The sequence below is a fragment of the Convolutriloba macropyga genome, chromosome 5 (genome assembly GCF_964194025.1).
Source record: "Convolutriloba macropyga chromosome 5, txConMacr16.3, whole genome shotgun sequence".
In the NCBI taxonomy this organism is placed as follows: Eukaryota; Metazoa; Xenacoelomorpha; order Acoela; family Convolutidae; genus Convolutriloba; species Convolutriloba macropyga.
In genome coordinates, this window is record NC_134472.1 from 63,912,230 (window position 1) to 63,921,398 (window position 9,169).

Consider the following 9,169-nt stretch of genomic DNA (forward strand, 5'->3'; position numbering starts at 1 on the left):
GTTTTATCAGCTTTAATCATAAATTCAAACATTCGCAGAAGACAGACTGGAGAGAAAAGGTGGATGATGATAAACGAAAGAAGAAAAAATAAACCTATAATGTAACGGAAAAGGAGAACTGAGGGCGGGTATATATCTTTTGTCGTTTTTTCACGCGCTCAGTGTCCAACAGGAAGGAAAGAAGGAAATAGCGCAGTTGGGATCAAACAGCATGTAAGCATGGCAGGTCGCAGGCTTTTAGCCCATCCCCTTTTTAACCTCACACCAATATAGCCCAAAGGGTTATAGGCCCATGCTGACGTACGGTTTACAAGAATAAAGTGTAAATTAACCTGATTTTTCCTTTGAAAACGAGGAACAAAAACTGCGCAAAGGCAGCTATAGTCGATCTGTCCCAAATGCTGCTGTGAGCTTAACAAAAATTAATACTTATATGTTTTCTATTTTTCTCTCCGCTACTAAATACGATTGAGATTAGTAAAATTAACTGGTAACGTGTCTTAGTTGTTCAAGTATTAACTAGTAATTGTTACCTATGACGTACAAGTTATACCACAAAGAACCCAGTCCCAAAAAGACCAATATGCCAAAATACACCAAATATATACCCAATTGTAATAAGATTGAAATTGCTGTCCGCTGCGGAGACACTATAACAGTCAGTTAAACCTATTATTAGTCTCTCGGTTGGAGACGTAATTCGGAATCTGCCACACAAAAAATCTGAGTGATTTACCCATAGTTTGAATTGAAACTTTTTTATGTCGAAGTGACGCAGTTAACAGAAAATGAGTAAATGGCTCATTCATAAACAGGGAGTGATATGATGTCATCGATTGAACAAGTTCCTATCGGAAAGAGAGAGGAATTGGGTCATGTACTGTTCAGCTCGTAGATCAGGAAAGCAGATTGACTAACTATTAACATCTAAGTGGTTTGCTCCAATTCAATTAATCAGAGAGAATAACTCAAGTTGAGAAGATTTCTGCTGCTGATAGGCAAACAAAGTCGAGAAGAATTAAGTTCGGTACTGACTGTTGATTCCAGATTATATGCTGAGCAACTGCCGTTCAGAAGTACTCCCAGGTTGAAGTTCCAGACCAAAAATCCAAATATCAAGAACATCAGAGACAAAATATGTCTATGTCCAGACCACCCCAGACGGAACATAGCCATGTCCAGACTTTCTTGCGTTCAAAAATGATTCTGAGTTCTTCAAGCGTTGAAGAGACCTTATGTCCAGACTTTCGTGCGTTCAAAATAACATAAGACCAGACGTTTGTGCGTTCCAAACTAGAAATTTTGCACTCAAGTGTTGAAAATTTGTGCGTTTATGTCCAGACTATCGTGCGTTCGAAAATGTTTCTACGTTCTTCGTGCGTTCAAGAGACCATATGTCCAGACATTGGTGCGTTCAAAATAACATAAGTCCAGACTTTTTTGCGTTCCAACCCAAAATTTTTGTGCTCGCGTTTCGAAAATTTGTGCGTTTATGTCCAGACTATCGTGCGTTCAAAAATGTTTCCGCGTTCTTCGTGCGTTCAAGAGACCTTATGTCCAGACTTTCTTACGTTCAAAATAACATAAGACCAGACGTTTGTGCGTTCCAAATAACATAAGACCAGACTTTTGTGCGTTCCAAACCAAAAATTTTGCGCCAAAGGATGTAATTGAATATTTTTGGGTTGATGTTACCCCAGGCAATCTTTTTATAGCGAATAGTCTCAAAGGTTATGATATTATACATTTTCAATTATTTTTTAAACTTTTCAGTTTTTGTTGTTTTTTTCGTCAACTTGCAGCTTATTCTCATCATTGAGAGGTCTCATTTAATTTCTTGCATTCCAAGAATTTAAGTGGTTAGTAACATTTTGTCGTAACTGATGTTTTTTTTGTATTCAATATGCGTTTAAATAAAAGTTTTAGTGGCGTACTTGCTTTTCTTTTTCTCTTTTGGCAAGTTCGCGTAACAACAGATCCCAATGACTTGCAAATGTGGACCAAATGCACTTATTTAATCTTTTATTAAAATTATAGTTGCATTTAAAATGAATTAAAATGGACGGAACAACCCATGCTTTTCAGATAATAGCTAATGATTTTAATGGCTTCAAAAATTTATGTTTTCGCAAATTATTTAATTTTTTGAGTTTTTCTGCTTCTGTAGTCCGTTCCTATGGCTTAATCTAACCAACAACAGGTCCTATTGGCTTCATAATGACTATTTAGTGAATTTATTAGTTTAATTGGGTGGATTTTGTTAAAGCTAATAATTTTTAAAACTTAGAAATTATTTGGTTTAGAAAATGTTGATTGATTTTTCAACTTCGCCTTATTATTTCCTTTTGTCGACTTTGTTACATTGTCTCATTAAAGAAAAATGCCATCTACTGTATAGTATGGAGTAAATTAGTGCAGTTAAGGTTTTACACGATTGCATTTGGCGTTGCTAATAGGTGCGTTCAAGTTTAGATATTTAGTTTTTGCTGTGAAATTTTTGTTTTTGCTTTTTTTTGTTGTTTGTTTTTTATCGTAGTTTTTTCAATGAAAAATCTCATCAGCGATGTAATGAGGCATGGCATTATGAAATTCAATAAATACTTAGGTTTTTAAACGTTTTTTTTTAAAACTCAAACATCTATTTTTATTATCTCTTCATTTGGTTGACAATTAAGTCAAAAGTGTAGATGAGCTCGTGTCGGAACATCATGTGCGAACGCACATTAACGAGCATCCTTGTTAGTCTCTCGGTTAGAGACGTAATTCGGAATCTGCCACACAAAAAATCTGAGTGATTTACCCATAGTTTGAATTCAATTTTTTTTATGTCGAAGTGACTCAGTTAAGAGAAAATGAGTAAATGGCTAATTCGTAAACAGGGAGTGATATGATGTGATCGATTCAACAAATTCCTGTCAGAAAGAGAGAGGAAAGGGGTCACGCGCTGTTCAGCTCGTAGATCAGGAAAGCAGATTGACTAACTATTAACATCTAAGTGGTTTGTTCCACTTCAATTAATCAGAGAGACTAACTCAAGTTGAGAAGATTTCTGCAGCTAATAGGCAAACAAAGTCGAGAAGAATAAAGTTTCGAAAACAACAGATATAAGTTCTTTTTTCTCAACCAATTGCACAAAACTAGTTTAACACTAACAGCCAGTGGCACTTAGATTCTATCAAATGGAATCTAAATAATATTAAATTATAAAACACTCTGCGAATCACCCGAGAGCAAAAAAATTTGGACAGATCCCTGTCTTGTCTTTGCTGAAACAGAAAACAACAGAGCCCATTTCAATCAAACTATTGTAATCACAAACAAACACCGCACACTGTCGGGAAACAGTGGCCATTAATTCCCATATCCCCGATATTAACTGAAAGAACATAAAAATAAAAATTGGTTGTAGTGCAAGGAAAAAATTTTAAAATGTGAATTAATTTATTTCATTTCATAATTGAACATACTAATGATTCACAATGACACGATATCAGAAAACTTTGTTTTCGTGTTCGTTTATCGGTACTGACTGTTGATTCCAGATCATATGCTGAGCAACTGCCGTTCAGAAGTACTCCCAAGTTGAAGTTCCAGACCAAAAATCCATATATCAAGGCCATCAGAGACAAAATATGTCTATGTCCAGCCCACCCCAGACGGAACATAGCCATGTCCAGACTTTCTTGCGTTCAAAAATGATTCTGAGTTCTTCAAGCGTTGAAGAGACCTTATGTCCAGACTTTCGTGCGTTCAAAATAACATAAGACCAGACGTTTGTGCGTTCCAAACTAAAAATTTTGCACTCAAGTTTTGAAAATTTGTGCGTTTATGTCCAGACTATTGTGCGTTCGAAAATGTTTCTACGTTCTTCGTGCGTTCAAGAGACTTATGTCCAGACTTTCGTGCGTTCCAAATAACATAAGACCAGACTTTTGTGCGTTCCAAACCAAAACTTTTGCGCCAAAGGATGTAATTGAATATTTCCGGAATCTTGTTACCCCAGGCAATCTTTTTATAGCGAAGAGTCTCAAAGGTTATGATACTATACAGTTTCAATGATTTTTTAAACTTTTCAGTTTTTGTTGTATTTTTCGTCAACTTGCAGCTTATTCTCATCATTGAGAAGTCTCATTTAATTTCTTGCTTTCCAAGAATTTAAATGGTTAGTGATATTTTGTCGTAACTGATGTTTTTTTTGTATTCAATATGCGTTTAAATAAAAGTTTTAGGGGCGTACTTGCTGTTCTTTTTCTCTTATGGCAAGTTCGCGTAACAATAGATCCCAATGATTTTCAAATGTGGACCAAATGCACTTATTTATTCTTTCAATAAAATTTTAGTTGCAATTAAACGAGCAATTACACAAAAATAGTTTGACACTAACAGCCAGTGGCACTTAGATTCTAACAAATGGAATCTAAATAATATTAAAGTATAAATTACTCTGCGAATCACCCGAGAGGAAAAACATTTGGACAGATCCCAGTCTTGTCTATGCTGAAACAGAAAACAACAGAGCTCATTTCAATCAAACTATTGTAATCACAAACAAACACCGCACACTGTCGGGAAACAGTGGCCATTAATTCCCAAATCCCCGATATTAATTGAAAGAACATAAAAATAAAAAATTGGTTGTAGTGCAAGGAAAAATTTTTTAAATGTGAATTAATTTATTTCATTTCATAATTAGACATACTACTGATTCACAATGACACGATACAGAGGCTAGTATCAACAACATGTGGCCATCAGCATTATAGATGGTAACTGACACTTATCAGGAAATTTGTTTTCGTGTTCGTTTATCGGTACTGACTGTTGATTCCAGATTTTATGCTGAGCAACTCTCGTTCAAAAGTACTCCCATGTTGAAGTTCCAGACCAACAATCCATATATCCAGACCGTCCCAGACAACAGATGTCTATGTCCAGACCACCCCAGACGGAATATAGCCATGTCCAGACTTTCCTGCGTTCAAAAATGATTCTGCGATCTTCAAGCGTTCAAGAGACCCTATGTCCAGACTTTCGTGCGTTCCAAATAACATAAGACCAGACTTTTTTGCGTTCCAAACTAAAAATTTTGCGCTCAAGTTTTGAAAATTTGTGCGTTTATGTCCAGACTATTGTGCGTTCAAAAATGTTTCTACGTTCTTCGTGCGTTCAAGAGACCTTATGTCCAGACTTTCGTGCGTTCCAAATAACATAAGACCAGACTTTTGTGCGTTCCAAACCAAAACTTTTGCGCCAAAGGATGTAATTGAATATTTCCGGAATCTTGTTACCCCAGGCAATCTTTTTATAGCGAAGAGTCTCAAAGGTTATGATACTATACAGTTTCAATGATTTTTTAAACTTTTCAGTTTTTGTTGTTTTTTTCGTCAACTTGCAGCTTATTCTCATCATTGAGAAGTCTCATTTAATTTCTTGCATTCCAAGAATTTAAATGGTTAGTGATATTTTGTCGTAACTGATGTTTTTTTTTGTATTCAATATGCGTTTAAATAAAAGTTTTAGGGGCGTACTTGCTGTTCTTTTTCTCTTATGGCAAGTTCGCGTAACAATAGATCCCAATGATTTTCAAATGTGGACCAAATGCACTTATTTGTTCTTTCAATAAAATCTTAGTTGCAATTAAATGAGCAATTACACAAAACTAGTTTGACACTAACAGCCAGTGGCACTTAGATTCTAACAAATGGAATCTAAATAACATTAAAGTATAAATTACTCTGCGAATCACCCGAGAGGAAAAACATTTGGACAGATCCCAGTCTTGTCTATGCTGAAACAGAAAACAACAGAGCTCATTTCAATCAAAATATTGTAATCACAAACAAACACCGCACACTGTCGGGAAACAGTGGCCATTAATTCCCAAATCCCCGATATTAATTGAAAGAACATAAAAATAAAAAATTGGTTGTAGTGCAAGGAAAAATTTTTTAAATGTGAATTAATTTATTTCATTTCATAATTAGACATACTACTGATTCACAATGACACGATACAGAGGCTAGTATCAACAACATGTGGCCATCAGCATTATAGATGGTAACTGACACTTATCAGGAAATTTGTTTTCGTGTTCGTTTATCGGTACTGACTGTTGATTCCAGATTTTATGCTGAGCAACTCTCGTTCAAAAGTACTCCCATGTTGAAGTTCCAGACCAACAATCCATATATCCAGACCGTCCCAGACAACAGATGTCTATTTCCAGACCACCCCAGACGGAATATAGCCATGTCCAGACTTTCCTGCGTTCAAAAATGATTCTGCGATCTTCAAGCGTTCAAGAGACCCTATGTCCAGACTTTCGTGCGTTCCAAATAACATAAGACCAGACTTTTTTGCGTTCCAAACTAAAAATTTTGCACTCAAGTTTTGAAAATTTGTGTGTTTAGGTCCAGACTATCGTGCGTTCGAAAATGTTTCTACGTTCTTCGTGCGTTCAAGAGACCTTATGTCCAGACTTCCGTGCGTTCAAAATAACATAAAACCAGACGTTTGTGCGTTCCAAACTGAAAATTTTGCACTCTAGTTTTGAATATTTGTGCGTTTATGTCCAGACTATCGTGCTTTCGAAAATGTTTCTACGTTCTTCGTGCGTTCAAGAGACCTTATGTCCAGACTTCCGTGCGTTCAAAATAACATAAAACCAGACGTTTGTGCGTTCCAAACTGAAAATTTTGCACTCTAGTTTTGAATATTTGTGCGTTTATGTCCAGACTATCGTGCTTTCGAAAATATTTCTACGTTCTTCGTGCGTTCAAAAGACCTTATGTCCAGACATTCGTGCGTTCAAAATAACATAAGACCAGACTTTTGTGCGTTCCAAACCAAAGTTTTTGCGCTCTAGTTTTGAAAATTTGTGCGTTTATATCCAGACTATTGTGCGTTCAAAAACACCTATGTCCAAACTTTCGAAATTTTGAGCGTTTTTCGTGCGCTCAAAATTGCATATCTCCAGACTTTCGTCCCTTTATGTCAAGACCTATCGCCAGTTTCATTGATATAGATTCTACAGAACGTTTTTGTAACATATTCATTTCAAGTATATATATTTAATGGTGATGGATGTGACGAATTGCCCCAGCAGTTGGTACATTTTAAATTAATAAAAGGTGCTCGATGAAATTATTAATTGAAGGTGGTGCCAGCCACGCAGTAATAAAAGCTTAATTTTGTTTTACAAGTTCGGCAATGGTTTATAATTCTGGGCGTGATATTTTACAAAAACAGAGCAAAATATTGGATGCGACCTTTCCCGCTTCCAACATTTTGCAACTTTTGCACTCAAGTGAGTTGAGGTTTTCTTCGTAGAATTATTCCATTTGAGTGCGCGCTCTAGTAAGAGTTTTTAGTCAGCCATAAGCTCATCAGATTTGGCCTTCTTGTTTCCATTCAAAAATTTTTTGTGCGCTCCAAGGTCGCTACGTTCAGACTTCCGTTCGTTCAAAGTTGCCTATGTCTAGACCATCGTGCGTTCAAATGTATCTCTGCCCAGACTACGTGCGTTCAAAATTGCCTATGTCCAGACTATCGTACGTTCATTTGTGTTTCCAGATCGTGTAATGAACGAAACCCTCCTTGTGCCTTCATTTCGATCTGGACATATCGACTTTAGGTCCGGAGAAAAGAGAAATGGCCGCGTGAGAAAGTTTGGGAGGCTTTTAACAGTTTGCAAGAATTTGCTTGAGAGATAATTTTTGTGACGGATTTGTTTGTGCCATATCTTTAAACTTTGGTTCAAATATTCTTTTCTGCTACACGGGTCGAGATTTCCAATCAAGAAATGCGGCAAATTGCAGCGAAAAAAGTTGACGCATTTACCACAAATCTCACTTTTTTAGACATTTTAGGGGTAATACGTAGACCGGGACTGAAAATATGAAAAATGAACTCTACTGCTCATAATAATTGAAGTAATTTGGAATTTCAGCACAATCTTTTTCTTGTTTACTTCTGAACACCCGCATCAAATTCAAATCACATATTTGCTGTTTTCGATTTACGTACGCACTTTGCAAAAGAAATTGCGAGTATGAGTTGATGTCTGATCACACATTTGTGGTAAAAGCGCAGCGACGTTGGGGGGGGGGGGGGGGGATAATCAATTAGTCAACGCAAATTGGAAGTTTTCTTTGTTTCCATATACTCAATCTTCAAAATAAAGTAATCATCTATAGTGTAATATTTTCAATTGACATGTCGGTAACGTGTTGCAACTTGAATGCTACGGCAGAAAAGCTCTGATTTTTAAGAATTTCAAATCACAAAAATCGGTGATTTGAACATGCGTTTGTGCCCTCAGTACGCAATACATTCCCAGCTACTGAGCACGTGTCAATACATAGTAAATGATTATGTAAAAATAAGGCATGGACGTCTGGGGGGTGCAATTAAAAGCACCCATTAAGCTGCTGGGGGGGGGCACAACACAAACAGAAGAGATCAAAACAATTTTAATAGAAAGCTTGTTAGTAGTTTTGAAATATGTCTGTGATTATTGTTGATAATCTCGAGGATGTGGCGATGTTGTATGTGGTTGTTGTGGAATGGGTCTGAAAGTGGCCAGACTATGTCTGTAACTCTCTCCTATCTCCTGTTTTGAGAACTCAATCAAGTCCTCTGTCTCATGACTGAACTGTTCTCTCAATCTCCTCACCTCATCACTCTTCTCCCTCTCGAATGTCTTCCATTTGTCACAAATGTCCAATACCTGCACACATCAACAATAATAATCCTAGAATGATTCATTTAAAATGACTTTGAGGGACAAATGGAAAAGATCCCAAATTTGTAGTTTCGATAGATTTTATAATCATGCATGAAACATTCACCAAACAAACACCCAGTTGAAATTTAAGAACCGCCCTCCCCCCCCATGAATTTAATGTCTCTAAAGCAGTTTCCGTCAATTGCATACTTACAGGCTAGTAAACCAAAAGGCTCTTACCAAACTTAAAATCCTCGGGTCGTTACCTGTTTATCCCGTTTTCGAAGATGAAAAGGTCAAAGGGTCAGAAGAAAAATTGCATAAAAAAGACCACCGGACTAATATAATTGCTACAATCTTCGTAGCAAATAAATATTAAGTTTTCACACTGTCCGTAATGAAAACGAAAAAGCCCTTAGGATACTGTTCCAGTGCTGTTTTACT